We start from the raw sequence: 16,640 nt of genomic DNA, 5'->3' as shown, positions 1-16,640 counted from the left end.
TCATAGAAATCCCTGTTTTTAACCTCAAATATCGCTTATTTTCATAGAAATCCCTGTTTTTAACCTAAAATATCGCTCATTTCCATAGAAATCCCTGATTTTAACCTAAAATATCGCTTATTTTCATAGAAATCCCAGTTTTTAACCTCAAATATCGCTTATTTTCATAGAAATCCCTGTTTTTAACCTAAAATATCGCTTATTTTCATAGAAATCCCTGTTTTTAACCTCAAATATCGCTTATTTTCATAGAAATCCCTGTTTTTCCCCTTAAATATCCCTTATTTTCATAGAAATCCCTGTTTTTAACCTCAAATATCGCTTATTTTCATAGAAATCCCTGTTTTTAACCTCAAATATCGCTTATTTTCATAGAAATCCCTGTTTTTAACCTCAAATATCGCTTATTTTCATAGAAATCCCTGTTTTTCCCCTTAAATATCGCTTATTTTCATAGAAATCCCTGTTTTTAACCTCAAATATCGCTTATTTTCATAGAAATCCCTGTTTTTAACCTTAAATATCGCTTATTTTCATAGAAATCCCTGTTTTTAACCTAAAATATCGCTTATTTTCATAGAAATCCCTGTTTTTAACCTCAAATATCGCTTATTTTCATAGAAATCCCTGTTTTTAACCTCAAATATCGCTTATTTTCATAGAAATCCCTGTTTTTAACCCCTTAAATATCGCTTATTTTCATAGAAATCCCTGTTTTTCCCCTTAAATATCGCTTATTTTCATAGAAATCCCTGTTTTTAACCTAAAATATCGCTTATTTTCATAGAAATCCCTGTTTTTAACCTCAAATATCGCTTATTTTCATAGAAATCCCTGTTTTTAACCTCAAATATCGCTTATTTTCATAGAAATCCCTGTTTTTAACCTCAAATATCGCTTATTTTCATAGAAATCCCTGTTTTTAACCTTAAATATCGCTTATTTTCATAGAAATCCCTGTTTTTAACCTCAAATATCGCTTATTTTCATAGAAATCCCTGTTTTTAACCTCAAATATCGCTTATTTTCATAGAAATCCCTGTTTTTAACCTCAAATATCGCTTATTTTCATAGAAATCCCTGTTTTTCCCCTTAAATATCGCTTATTTTCATAGAAATCCCTGTTTTTAACCTCAAATATCGCTTATTTTCATAGAAATCCCTGTTTTTAACCTCAAATATCGCTTATTTTCATAGAAATCCCTGTTTTTAACCTCAAATATCGCTTATTTTCATAGAAATCCCTGTTTTTAACCTAAATATCGCTTATTTTCATAGAAATCCCTGTTTTTAACCTAAAATATCGCTTATTTTCATAGAAATCCCTGTTTTTAACCTCAAATATCGCTTATTTTCATAGAAATCCCTGTTTTTAACCTCAAATATCGCTTATTTTCATAGAAATCCCTGTTTTTAACCTCAAATATCGCTTATTTTCATAGAAATCCCTGTTTTTAACCTAAAATATCGCTTATTTTCATAGAAATCCCTGTTTTTAACCTCAAATATCGCTTATTTTCATAGAAATCCCTGTTTTTCCCCTTAAATATCGCTTATTTTCATAGAAATCCCTGTTTTTAACCTAAAATATCGCTTATTTTCATAGAAATCCCTGTTTTTAACCTCAAATATCGCTTATTTTCATAGAAATCCCTGTTTTTAACCTAAAATATCGCTTATTTTCATAGAAATCCCTGTTTTTAACCTAAAATATCGCTTATTTTCATAGAAATCCCTGTTTTTAACCTAAAATATCGCTTATTTTCATAGAAATCCCAGTTTTTAACCTAAATATCGCTTATTTTCATAGAAATCCCTGTTTTTAACCTAAAATATCGCTTATTTTCATAGAAATCCCTGTTTTTAACCTCAAATATCGCTTATTTTCATAGAAATCCCTGTTTTTAACCTAAAATATCGCTTATTTCCATAGAAATCCCTGTTTTTAACCTCAAATATCGCTTATTTTCATAGAAATCCCAGTTTTTAACCTAAAATATCGCTTATTTTCATAGAAATCCCTGTTTTTAACCTAAAATATCGCTTATTTTCATAGAAATCCCTGTTTTTAACCTAAAATATCGCTTATTTTCATAGAAATCCCTGTTTTTAACCTAAAATATCGCTTATTTTCATAGAAATCCCTGTTTTTAACCTCAAATATCGCTTATTTTCATAGAAATCCCTGTTTTTAACCTCAAATATCGCTTATTTTCATAGAAATCCCTGTTTTTAACCTCAAATATCGCTTATTTTCATAGAAATCCCTGTTTTTAACCTCAAATATCGCTTATTTTCATAGAAATCCCTGTTTTTCCCCTTAAATATCGCTTATTTTCATAGAAATCCCTGTTTTTAACCTAAAATATCGCTTATTTCCATAGAAATCCCTGTTTTTAACCTCAAATATCGCTTATTTTCATAGAAATCCCTGTTTTTAACCTCAAATATCGCTTATTTTCATAGAAATCCCTGTTTTTAACCTAAAATATCGCTTATTTTCATAGAAATCCCTGTTTTTAACCTCAAATATCGCTTATTTTCATAGAAATCCCTGTTTTTCCCCTTAAATATCGCTTATTTTCATAGAAATCCCTGTTTTTCCCCTCAAATATCGCTTATTTTCATAGAAATCCCTGTTTTTAACCTAAGATATCGCTTATTTTCATAGAAATCCCTGTTTTTCCCCTTAAATATCGCTTATTTTCATAGAAATCCCTGTATTTCCCCTTAAATATCGCTTATTTTCATAGAAATCCCTGTTTTTAACCTCAAATATCGCTTATTTTCATAGAAATCCCTGTTTTTAACCTAAAATATCGCTTATTTTCATAGAAATCCCTGTTTTCCCCCATAAATATCGCTTATTTTCATAGAAATCCCTGTTTTTAACCTAAAATATCGCTTATTTCCATAGAAATCCCTGTTTTTAACCTCAAATATCGCTTATTTTCATAGAAATCCCTGTTTTTCCCCTTAAATATCGCTTATTTTCATAGAAATCCCTGTTTTTAACCTCAAATATCGCTTATTTTCATAGAAATCCCTGTTTTTAACCTCAAATATCGCTTATTTTCATAGAAATCCCAGTTTTTCCCCTTAAATATCGCTTATTTTCATAGAAATCCCTGTTTTTAACCTAAAATATCGCTTATTTTCATAGAAATCCCTGTTTTTATCCTCAAATATCGCTTATTTTCATAGAAATCCCTGTTTTTAACCTCAAATACCGCTTATTTTCATAGAAATCCCAGTTCTCAACCTCAAATATCGCTTATTTTCATAGAAATCCCAGTTTTTCCCCTTAAATATCGCTTATTTTCATAGAAATCCCTGTTTTTAACCTAAAATATCGCTTATTTCCATAGAAATCCCTGTTTTTAACCTCAAATATCGCTTATTTCCATAGAAATCCCTGTTTTTCCCTCAAATATCGCTTATTTTCATAGAAATCCCTGTTTTCCCCCATAAATATCGCTTATTTTCATAGAAATCCCAGTTTTTAACCTAAAATATCGCTTATTTTCATAGAAATCCCAGTTTTCAACCTAAAATATCGCTTATTTTCATAGAAATCCCTGTTTTTCCCCTTAAATATCGCTTATTTTCCTAGAAATCCCTGTTTTTAACCTCAAATATCGCTTATTTTCATAGAAATCCCTGTTTTTAACCTCAAATATCGCTTATTTTCATAGAAATCCCTGTTTTTCCCCTTAAATATCGCTTATTTTCATAGAAATCCCAGTTTTTCCCCTAAAATATCGCTTATTTTCATAGATATCCCTGTTTTTAACCTCAAATATCGCTTATTTTCATAGAAATCCCAGTTTTTCCCCTTAAATATCGCTTATTTTCATAGAAATCCCTGTTTTTAACCTAAAATATCGCTTATTTTCATAGAAATCCCTGTTTTTAACCTTAAATATCGCTTATTTTCATAGAAATCCCAGTTTTTAACCTAAAATATCGCTTATTTTCATAGAAATCCCAGTTTTCAACCTAAAATATCGCTTATTTCCATAGAAATCCCTGTTTTTATCATCAAAATATCGCTTATTTTCGTAGAAATCCCAGTTTTTAACCTAAAATATCGCTTATTTTCATAGAAATCCCTGTTTTCCCCCATAAATATAGCTTATTTTCATAGAAATCCCTGTTTTAAACCTCAAATATCGCTTATTTTCATAGAAATCCCTGTTTTTAACCTAAAATATCGCTTATTTTCATAGAAACCCCAGTTTTTAACCTCAAATATCGCTTATTTTCATAGAAATCCCTGTTTTTAACCTCAAATATCGCTTATTTTCATAGAAATCCCTGTTTTTCCACTTAAATATCGCTTATTTTCATCGAAATCCCTGTTTTTAACCTCAAATATCGCTTATTTTCCTAGAAATCCCTGTTTTTCCCCTTAAATATCGCTTATTTTCATAGAAATCCCTGTTTTTCCCCTTAAATATCGCTTATTTTCATAGAAATCCCTGTTTTTAACCTCAAATATCGCTTATTTTCATAGAAATCCCTGTTTTTATCCTCAAATATCGCTTATTTTCATAGAAATCCCTGTTTTTAACCTCAAATATCGCTTATTTTCCTAGAAATCCCTGTTTTTATCCTCAAATATCGCTTATTTTCATAGAAATCCCTGTTTTTAACCTAAAATATCGCTTATTTTCATAGAAATCCCAGTTTTCAACCTTAAATATTGCTTATTTTCATAGAAATCCCTGTTTTTCCCCTTAAATATCGCTTATTTTCCTAGCAATCCCTGTTTTTCCCCTCAAATATCGCTTATTTTCCTAGAAATCCCTGTTTTTAACCTCAAATATCGCTTATTTTCATAGAAATCCCTGTTTTTAACCTAAGATATCGCTTATTTTCATAGAAATCCCTGTTTTTCCCCTTAAATATCGCTTATTTTCATAGAAATCCCTGTTTTTAACCTTAAAATATCGCTTATTTCCATAGAAATCCCTGTTTTTAACCTCAAATATCGCTTATTTTCATAGAAATCCCTGTTTTTCCCCTTAAATATCGCTTATTTTCATAGAAATCCCTGTTTTTAACCTCAAATATCGCTTATTTTCATAGAAATCCCTGTTTTTAACCTCAAATATCGCTTATTTTCATAGAAATCCCTGTTTTTAACCTCAAATATCGCTTATTTTCATAGAAATCCCTGTTTTTCCCCTTAAATATCGCTTATTTTCATAGAAATCCCTGTTTTTAACCTTAAATATCGCTTATTTTCATAGAAATCCCTGTTTTTAACCTAAATATCGCTTATTTTCATAGAAATCCCTGTTTTTAACCTCAAATATCGCTTATTTCCATAGAAATCCCTGTTTTTAACCTCAAATATCGCTTATTTTCATAGAAATCCCTGTTTTTAACCTCAAATATCGCTTATTTTCATAGAAATCCCTGTTTTTAACCTAAATATCGCTTATTTTCATAGAAATCCCTGTTTTTAACCTAAATATCGCTTATTTTCATAGAAATCCCTGTTTTTAACCTCAAATATCGCTTATTTTCATAGAAATCCCTGTTTTTAACCTCAAATATCGCTTATTTTCATAGAAATCCCTGTTTTTAACCTCAAATATCGCTTATTTTCATAGAAATCCCTGTTTTTAACCCCTTAAATATCGCTTATTTTCATAGAAATCCCTGTTTTTCCCCTAAATATCGCTTATTTTCATAGAAATCCCAGTTTTTCCCCTAAAATATCGCTTATTTTCATAGAAATCCCTGTTTTTAACCTAAAATATCGCTTATTTTCATAGAAATCCCAGTTTTTAACCTAAAATATCGCTTATTTTCATAGAAATCCCAGTTTTCAACCTAAAATATCGCTTATTTCCATAGAAATCCCTGTTTTTATCATCAAAATATCGCTTATTTTCGTAGAAATCCCAGTTTTTAACCTAAAATATCGCTTATTTTCATAGAAATCGCTGTTTTTAACCCCATAAATATCGCTTATTTTCATAGAAATCCCTGTTTTAAACCTCAAATATCGCTTATTTTCATAGAAATCCCTGTTTTTAACCTAAAATATCGCTTATTTTCATAGAAACCCCAGTTTTTAACCTCAAATATCGCTTATTTTCATAGAAATCCCTGTTTTTAACCTCAAATATCGCTTATTTTCATAGAAATCCCTGTTTTTCCCCTTAAATATCGCTTATTTTCATCGAAATCCCTGTTTTTAACCTCAAATATCGCTTATTTTCATAGAAATCCCTGTTTTTCCCCTTAAATATCGCTTATTTTCATAGAAATCCCTGTTTTTCCCCTTAAATATCGCTTATTTTCATAGAAATCCCTGTTTTTAACCTCAAATATCGCTTATTTTCATAGAAATCCCAGTTTTTATCCTCAAATATCGCTTATTTTCATAGAAATCCCTGTTTTTAACCTCAAATATCGCTTATTTCCATAGAAATCCCTGTTTTTAACCTAAAATATCGCTTATTTCCATAGAAATCCCTGTTTTTAACCTAAAATATCGCTTATTTTCATAGAAATCCCAGTTTTCAACCTTAAATATCGCTTATTTTCATAGAAATCCCTGTTTTTCCCCTTAAATATCGCTTATTTTCCTAGCAATCCCTGTTTTTCCCCTCAAATATCGCTTATTTTCATAGAAATCCCTGTTTTTAACCTCAAATATCGCTTATTTTCATAGAAATCCCTGTTTTTAACCTAAGATATCGCTTATTTTCATAGAAATCCCTGTTTTTCCCCTTAAATATCGCTTATTTTCATAGAAATCCCTGTTTTTAACCTTAAATATCGCTTATTTTCATAGAAATCCCTGTTTTTAACCTAAAATATCGCTTATTTTCATAGAAATCCCTGTTTTCCCCCATAAATATCGCTTATTTTCATAGAAATCCCTGTTTTTAACCTAAAATATCGCTTATTTCCATAGAAATCCCTGTTTTTAACCTCAAATATCGCTTATTTTCATAGAAATCCCTGTTTTTAACCTCAAATATCGCTTATTTCCATAGAAATCCCTGTTTTTCCCCTCAAATATCGCTTATTTTCATAGAAATCCCTGTTTTTAACCTAAAATATCGCTTATTTCCATAGAAATCCCAGTTTTTAACCTAAATATCGCTTATTTTCATAGAAATCCCTGTTTTTAACCTCAAATATCGCTTATTTTCATAGAAATCCCAGTTTTTAACCTCAAATATCGCTTATTTCCATGGAAATCCCTGTTTTTAACATAAAAAATCACTTATTTTCATAGAAATCCCTGTTTTTAACCTCAAATATCGCTTATTTTCATAGAAATCCCTGTTTTTCCCCTTAAATATCGCTTATTTTCATAGAAATCCCTGTTTTTAACCTAAAATATCGCTTATTTTCATAGAAATCCCTGTTTTTAACCTCAAATATCGCTTATTTTCCTAGAAATCCCTGTTTTTCCCCTTAAATATCGCTTATTTTCATAGATATCCCTGTTTTTAACCTCAAATATCGCTTATTTTCCTAGAAATCCCTGTTTTTAACCTCAAATATCGCTTATTTTCATAGAAATCCCAGTTTTTCCCCTTAAATATCGCTTATTTTCATAGAAATCCCTGTTTTTCCCCTTAAATATCGCTTATTTTCATAGAAATCCCTGTTTTTATCCTCAAATATCGCTTATTTTCATAGAAATCCCTGCTTTTAACCTAAAATATCGCTTATTTTCCTAGAAATCCCTGTTTTTAACCTAAAATATCGCTTATTTCCATAGAAATCCCTGTTTTTATCATCAAAATATCGCTTATTTTCGTAGAAATCCCTGTTTTTCCCTCAAATATCGCTTATTTTCATAGAAATCCCTGTTTTTCCCCTTAAATATCGCTTATTTTCATAGAAATCCCAGTTTTTAACCTAAAATATCGCTTATTTTCATAGAAATCCCAGTTTTCAACCTAAAATATCGCTTATTTTCATAGAAATCCCTGTTTTTCCCCTTAAATATCGCTTATTTTCCTAGAAATCCCTGTTTTTAACCTAAGATATCGCTTATTTTCCTAGAAATCCCTGTTTTTAACCTAAGATATCGCTTATTTTCATAGAAATCCCTGTTTTTATCCTAAGATATCGCTTATTTTCCATAGAAATCCCTGTTTTTAACCTCAAATATCGCTTATTTTCATAGAAATCCCTGTTTTTAACCTAAAATATCGCTTATTTTCATAGAAATCCCTGTTTTTATCCTAAGATATCGCTTATTTTCCATAGAAATCCCTGTTTTTAACCTCAAATATCGCTTTATTTTCATAGAAATCCCTGTTTTTAACCTCAAATATCGCTTATTTTCATAGAAATCCCTGTTTTTAACCTAAAATATCGCTTATTTCCATAGAAATCCCTGTTTTTAACCTAAAATATCGCTTATTTTCCTAGAAATCCCTGTTTTTCCACTTAAATATCGCTTATTTTCATAGAAATCCCTGTTTTTCCCCTTAAATATCGCTTATTTTCATAGAAATCCCTGTTTTTAACCTAAAATATCGCTTATTTTCATAGAAATCCCTGTTTTTAACCTGAAATATTGCTTATTTCCATAGAAATCCCTGTTTTTAACCTCAAATATCGCTTATTTTCATAGAAATCTCTGTTTTTCCACTTAAATATCGCTTATTTTCATAGAAATCCCAGTTTTTAACCTCAAATATCGCTTATTTTCCTAGAAATCCCTGTTTTTAACCTCAAATATCACTTATTTTCATAGAAATCCCTGTTTTTAACCTAAAATATCACTTATTTTCATAGAAATCCCTTTTTTTCCCCTTAAATATCGCTTATTTTCCTAGAAATCCCTGTTTTTAACCTAAAATATCGCTTATTTTCATAGAAATCCCTGTTTTTAACCTAAAATATCGCTTATTTTCATAGAAATCCCAGGTTTTACCCTCAAATATCGCTTATTTTCATAGAAATCCCTGTTTTTAACCTCAAATATCGCTTATTTTCATAGAAATCCCTGTTTTTCCTCAAATATCGCTTATTTTCCTAGAAATCCCTGTTTTTCCCCTTAAATATCGCTTATTTTCATAGAAATCCCTGTTTTTAACCTAAAATATCGCTTATTTTCATAGAAATCCCTGTTTTTAACCTTAAATATCGCTTATTTTCATAGAAATCCCTGTTTTTCCCCTTAAATATCGCTTATTTTCATAGAAATCCCTGTTTTTAACCTCAAATATCGCTTATTTTCATAGAAATCCCTGTTTTTAACCTTAAATATCGCTTATTTTCATAGAAATCCCAGTTTTTAACCTAAAATATCACTTATTTTCGTAGAAATCCCTGTTTTTAACCTAAAATATCGCTTATTTTCGTAGAAATCCCTGTTTTTAACCTCAAATATCGCTTATTTTCATAGAAATCCCTGTTTTTAACCTTAAATATCGCTTATTTTCATAGAAATCCCTGTTTTTCCCCTTAAATATCGCTTATTTCCATAGAAATCCCTGTTTTTAACCTCAAATATCGCTTATTTTCATAGAAATCCCTGTTTTTAACCTAAAATATCGCTTATTTTCATAGAAATCCCTGTTTTTAACCTTAAATATCACTTATTTTCATAGAAATCCCTGTTTTTAACCTAAAATATCGCTTATTTTCATAGAAATCCCTGTTTTTAACCTAAAATATCGCTTATTTTCCTAGAAATCCCTGTTTTTAACCTCAAATATCACTTATTTTCATAGAAATCCCTGTTTTTAACCTCAAATATCGCTTATTTTCATAGAAATCCCTGTTTTTAACCTCAAATATCGCTTATTTTCATAGAAATCCCAGTTTTTAACCTGAAATATCGCTTATTTTCATAGAAATCCCTGTTTTTAACCTCAAATATCGCTTATTTTCATAGAAATCCCTGTTTTTAACCTCAAATATCGCTTATTTTCCTAGAAATCCCTGTTTTTAACCTTAAATATCGCTTATTTTCATAGAAATCCCTGTTTTTAACCTCAAATATCGCTTATTTTCATAGAAATCCCTGTTTTTATCATCTAAATATCGCTTATTTTCATAGAAATCCCTGTTTTTAACCTCAAATATCGCTTATTTTCATAGAAATCCCTGTTTTTAACCTTAAGTATCGCTTATTTCCATAGAAATCCCTGTTTTTAACCTAAAATATCACTTATTTTCATAGAAATCCCTGTTTTTAACCTAAGATATCGCTTATTTCCATAGAAATCCCTGTTTTTCCCCTTAAATATCGCTTATTTTCATAGAAATCCCTGTTTTTAACCCCTTAAAATATCGCTTATTTTCATAGAAATCCCTGTTTTTAACCTCAAATATCGCTTATTTTCCTAGAAATCCCAGTTTTAAACCTAAAATATCGCTTATTTTCATAGAAATCCCTGTTTTTCCCCTTAAATATCGCTGATTTTCATAGAAATCCCTGTTTTTAACCTCAAATATCGCTTATTTTCATAGAAATCCCTGTTTTCAACCTAAAATATCGCTTATATTCCTAGAAATCCCTGTTTTTAACCTAAAATATCGCTTATTTTCATAGAAATCCCTGTTTTTATCCTCAAATATCGCTTATTTTCATAGAAATCCCTGTTTTTAACCTAAGATATCGCTTATTTTCCTAGAAATCCCTGTTTTTAACCTCAAATATCGCTTATTTTCCTAGAAATCCCTGTTTTTCCCCATAAATATCGCTTATTTCCATAGAAATCCCTGTTTTTAACCTCAAATATCGCTTATTTTCATAGAAATCCCTGTTTTTAACCTTAAATATCGCTTATTTTCATAGAAATCCCTGTTTTTCCCCTTAAATATCGCTTATTTTCATAGAAATCCCAGTTTTTATCCTCAAATATCGCTTATTTTCATAGAAATCCCTGTTTTTAACCTTAAATATCGCTTATTTTCATAGAAATCCCAGTTTTTCCCATTAAATATCGCTTATTTTCATAGAAATCCCTGTTTTTAACCTAAAATATCGCTTATTTTCATAGAAATCCCAGTTTTTATCCTCAAATATCGCTTATTTTCATAGAAATCCCTGTTTTTAACCTTAAATATCGCTTATTTTCATAGAAATCCCAGTTTTTCCCCTTAAATATCGCTTATTTTCATAGAAATCCCTGTTTTTAACCTCAAATATCGCTTATTTTCATAGAAATCCCTGTTTTTCCCCTTAAATATTGCTTATTTTCATAGAAATCCCTGTTTTTCCCATTAAATATCGCTTATTTTCATAGAAATCCCTGTTTTTAACCTAAAATATCGCTTATTTCCATAGAAATCCCTGTTTTTAACCTCAAATATCGCTTATTTTCCTAGAAATCCCTGTTTTTCCCCTTAAATATCGCTTATTTTCATAGAAATCCCTGTTTTTATCATCTAAATATCGCTTATTTTCATAGAAATCCCTGTTTTTCCCCATAAATATCGCTTATTTCCATAGAAATCCCAGTTTTTAACCTCAAATATCGCTTATTTTCATAGAAATCCCTGTTTTTAACCTTAAATATCGCTTATTTTCATAGAAATCCCTGTTTTTAACCTAAAATATCGCTTATTTTCGTAGAAGTCCCTGTTTTTCCCCTTAAATATCGCTTATTTTCCTAGAAATCCCTGTTTTTAACCTCAAATATCGCTTATTTTCATGGAAATCCCTGTTTTTAACCTTAAATATCCCTTATTTTCATAGAAATCCGTGTTTTTAACCTCAAATATCGCTTATTTTCATAGAAATCCCAGTTTTTAACCTTAAATATCGCTTATTTTCATAGAAATCCCTGTTTTTAACCTAAAATATCGCTTATTTTCCTAGAAATCCCTGTTTTTAACCTCAAATATCACTTATTTTCATAGAAATCCCTGTTTTTAACCTTAAATATCGCTTATTTTCATAGAAATCCCTGTTTTTCCCCTTAAATATCGCTTATTTTCATAGAAATCCCTGTTTTCAACCTAAAATATCGCTTATTTCCATAGAAATCCCTGTTTTTAACCTAAAATATCACTTATTTTCCTAGAAATCCCTGTTTTTAACCTCAAATATCGCTTATTTTCATAGAAATCCCTGTTTTTAACCTAAAATATCGCTTATTTTCGTAGAAATCCCTGTTTTTAACCTTAAATATCGCTTATTTTCATAGAAATCCCTGTTTTTAACCTAAAATATCGCTTATTTTCATAGAAATCCCTGTTTTTAACCTAAAATATCGCTTATTTTCATAGAAATCCCTGTTTTTAACCTCAAATATCACTTATTTTCATAGAAATCCCTGTTTTTAACCTTAAATATCGCTTATTTTCATAGAAATCCCTGTTTTTCCCCTTAAATATCGCTTATTTTCATAGAAATCCCTGTTTTTAACCTAAAATTTCGCTTATTTCCATAGAAATCCCTGTTTTTAACCTCAAATATCGCTTATTTTCCTAGAAATCCCTGTTTTTAACCTCAAATATCGCTTATTTTCATAGAAATCCCTGTTTTTAACCCCTTAAATATCGCTTATTTTCATAGAAATCCCTGTTTTTAACCTCAAATATCGCTTATTTTCATAGAAATCCCTGTTTTTAACCTAAAATATCGCTTATTTTCATAGAAATCCCTGTTTTTAACCTCAAATATCGCTTATTTTCATAGAAATCCCTGTTTTTAACCCCTCAAATATCGCTTATTTTCATAGAAATCCCTGTTTTTCCCCTTAAATATCCCTTATTTTCATAGAAATCCGTGTTTTTAACCTCAAATATCGCTTATTTTCATAGAAATCCCTGTTTTTAACCTAAAATATCACTTATTTTCATAGAAATCCCTGTTTTTAACCTTAAATATCACTTATTTTCATAGAAATCCCAGTTTTTATCCTCAAATATCGCTTATTTTCATAGAAATCCCTGTTTTTCCCCTTAAATATCGCTTATTTTCCTAGAAATCCCTGTTTTTAACCTCAAATATCGCTTATTTTCATAGAAATCCCTGTTTTTCCCCTTAAATATCCCTTATTTTCATAGAAATCCGTGTTTTTAACCTCAAATATCGCTTATTTTCATAGAAATCCCTGTTTTTAACCTTAAATATCACTTATTTTCATAGAAATCCCTGTTTTTAACCTAAAATATCGCTTATTTTCCTAGAAATCCCTGTTTTTAACCTCAAATATCGCTTATTTTCCTAGAAATCCCTGTTTTTAACCTCAAATATCGCTTATTTTCATAGAAATCCCTGTTTTTATCATCTAAATATTGCTTATTTTCATAGAAATCCCTGTTTTTCCCATTAAAAATCGCTTATTTCCATAGAAATCCCTGTTTTTAACCTAAAATATGACTTATTTTCATAGAAATCCCAGTTTTTAACCTAAGATATCGCTTATTTTCATAGAAATCCCTGTTTTTCCCCTTAAATATCGCTTATTTTCATAGAAATCCCTGTTTTTCCCCTTAAAAATCGCTTATTTTCATAGAAATCCCTGTTTTTAACCTCAAATATCGCTTATATTCCTAGAAATCCCTGTTTTTAACCTAAAATATCGCTTATTTTCATAGAAATCCCTGTTTTTATCCTCAAATATCGCTTATTTTCATAGAAATCCCTGTTTTTAACCCCTTAAATATCGCTTATTTTCATAGAAATCCCTGTTTTTAACCTCAAATATCGCTTATTTTCATAGAAATCCCAGTTTTTAACCTTAAATATCGCTTATTTTCATAGAAATCCCTGTTTTTAACCTAAAATATCGCTTATTTTCCTAGAAATCCCTGTTTTTAACCTCAAATATCGCTTATTTTCATAGAAATCCCTGTTTTTAACCTTAAATATCGCTTATTTTCATAGAAATCCCTGTTTTTCCCCTTAAATATCGCTTATTTTCATAGAAATCCCTGTTTTCAACCTAAAATATCGCTTATTTCCATAGAAATCCCTGTTTTTAACCTAAAATATCACTTATTTTCCTAGAAATCCCTGTTTTTAACCTCAAATATCGCTTATTTTCATAGAAATCCCTGTTTTTAACCTAAAATATCGCTTATTTTCGTAGAAATCCCTGTTTTTAACCTTAAATATCGCTTATTTTCATAGAAATCCCTGTTTTTAACCTAAAATATCGCTTATTTTCATAGAAATCCCTGTTTTTAACCTAAAATATCGCTTATTTTCCTAGAAATCCCTGTTTTTAACCCCTTAAATATCGCTTATTTTCATAGAAATCCCTGTTTTTAACCTAAAATTTCGCTTATTTCCATAGAAATCCCTGTTTTTAACCTAAAATATCGCTTATTTTCATAGAAATCCCTGTTTTTAACCTCAAATATCGCTTATTTTCATAGAAATCCCTGTTTTTCCCCTTAAATATCGCTTATTTTCATAGAAATCCCTGTTTTTAACCTCAAATATCGCTTATTTTCATAGAAATCCCTGTTTTTAACCTAAAATATCGCTTATTTTCATAGAAATCCCTGTTTTTCCCCTTAAATATCGCTTATTTTCATAGAAATCCCTGTTTTTATCATCTAAATATCGCTTATTTTCATAGAAATCCCTGTTTTTCCCCTTAAATATCCCTTATTTTCATAGAAATCCGTGTTTTTAACCTCAAATATCGCTTATTTTCATAGAAATCCCTGTTTTTAACCTAAAATATCACTTATTTTCATAGAAATCCCTGTTTTTAACCTTAAATATCACTTATTTTCATAGAAATCCCAGTTTTTATCCTCAAATATCGCTTATTTTCATAGAAATCCCTGTTTTTTCCCCTTAAATATCGCTTATTTTCCTAGAAATCCCTGTTTTTAACCTCAAATATCGCTTATTTTCATAGAAATCCCTGTTTTTCCCCTTAAATATCCCTTATTTTCATAGAAATCCGTGTTTTTAACCTCAAATATCGCTTATTTTCATAGAAATCCCTGTTTTTAACCTAAAATATCACTTATTTTCATAGAAATCCCTGTTTTTAACCTAAAATATCGCTTATTTTCCTAGAAATCCCTGTTTTTAACCTCAAATATCGCTTATTTTCCTAGAAATCCCTGTTTTTAACCTCAAATATCGCTTATTTTCATAGAAATCCCAGTTTTTATCATCTAAATATTGCTTATTTTCATAGAAATCCCTGTTTTTCCCATTAAAAATCGCTTATTTCCATAGAAATCCCTGTTTTTAACCTAAAATATGACTTATTTTCATAGAAATCCCAGTTTTTAACCTAAGATATCGCTTATTTTCATAGAAATCCCTGTTTTTCCCCTTAAATATCGCTTATTTTCATAGAAATCCCTGTTTTTCCCCTTAAATATCGCTTATTTTCATAGAAATCCCTGTTTTTAACCTCAAATATCGCTTATATTCCTAGAAATCCCTGTTTTTAACCTCAAATATCGCTTATTTTCATAGAAATCCCTGTTTTTATCCTCAAATATCGCTTATTTTCATAGAAATCCCTGTTTTTATCCTCAAATATCGCTTATTTTCATAGAAATCCCTGTTTTTAACCTAAGATATCGCTTATTTTCATAGAAATCCCTGTTTTTCCCCTTAAATATCGCTTATTTTCCTAGAAATCCCTGTTTTTCCCCATAAATATCGCTTATTTCCATAGAAATCCCAGTTTTTAACCTCAAATATCGCTTATTTTCATAGAAATCCCTGTTTTTAACCTTAAATATCGCTTATTTTCATAGAAATCCCTGTTTTTAACCTAAAATATCGCTTATTTTCGTAGAAGTCCCTGTTTTTAACCTAAAATATCGCTTATTTTCGTAGAAATCCCTGTTTTTAACCAAAAATATCGCTTATTTTCATAGAAATCCCTGTTTTTAACCTCACATATCGCTTATTTTCATAGAAATCCCTGTAGTTATCCTCAAATATCGCTTATTTTCATAGAAATCCCTGTTTTTCCCCTTAAATATCGCTTATTTTCATAGAAATCCCTGTTTTTAACCTAAAATATCGCTTATTTCCATAGAAATCCCTGTTTTTAACCTAAAATATCGCTTATTTTCCTAGAAATCCCTGTTTTTCCACTTAAATATCGCTTACTTTCATAGAAATCCCTGTTTTTCCCCTTAAATATCGCTTATTTTCATAGAAATCCCAGTTTTTAACCTCAAATATCGCTTATTTTCATAGAAATCCCTGTTTTTAACCTCAAATATCGCTTATTTTCATAGAAATCTCTGTTTTTCCACTTAAATATCGCTTATTTTCATAGAAATCCCTGTTTTTAACCTAAAATATCGCTTATTTTCATAGAAATCCCTGTTTTTAACCTCAAATATCGCTTATTTTCATAGAAATCCCTGTTTTTAACCTAAAATATCGCTTATTTTCCTAGAAATCCCTGTTTTTAACCTCAAATATCGCTTATTTTCATAGAAATCCCTGTTTTTAACCTAAAATATCGCTTATTTTCATAGAAATCCCAGTTTTTAACCTAAAATATCGCTTATTTTCATAGAAATCCCTGTTTTTAACCTCAAATATCGCTTATTTTCATAGAAATCCCTGTTTTTCCCCTTAAATATCGCTTATTTTCCTAGAAATCCCTGTTTTTCCCCTTAAATATCGCTTATTTTCATAGAAATCCCTGTTTTTAACCTAAAATATCGCTTATTTTCCTAGAAATCCCTGT

At 29.5% G+C, this 16,640-nt stretch overlaps 1 long non-coding RNA gene across 3 annotated transcripts in view; it reads right to left on the bottom strand.

Annotated features, from left to right (window-relative positions):
• The window catches only part of LOC128078273 (uncharacterized), a 58,530-nt gene extending 42,977 nt beyond the window's left edge, over positions 1-15,553 (bottom strand). For 2 of the 3 annotated variants that reach the window (XR_008205519.1, XR_008205518.1), the window contains exons 1-4: positions 15,377-15,539; positions 13,525-13,565; positions 10,526-10,607; positions 9,825-9,865 (exon numbers count right to left, since the gene is read on the bottom strand). This is a non-coding gene — a long non-coding RNA (uncharacterized LOC128078273). Of the gene's footprint in view, positions 1-9,824; positions 9,866-10,525; positions 10,608-13,524; positions 13,566-15,376 lie in introns of all 3 variants that reach the window. The other variant, XR_008205555.1, reaches the window with a different exon arrangement.
• Between the last annotated feature and the right edge of the window lie 1,087 nt (positions 15,554-16,640).

Source organism: Tympanuchus pallidicinctus, unplaced genomic scaffold (genome assembly GCF_026119805.1).
Source record: "Tympanuchus pallidicinctus isolate F22 unplaced genomic scaffold, pur_lepc_1.0 scaffold169, whole genome shotgun sequence".
Classification (NCBI taxonomy): domain Eukaryota; kingdom Metazoa; phylum Chordata; class Aves; order Galliformes; family Phasianidae; genus Tympanuchus; species Tympanuchus pallidicinctus.
This window is presented reverse-complemented; position numbering and strand designations above follow the sequence as displayed.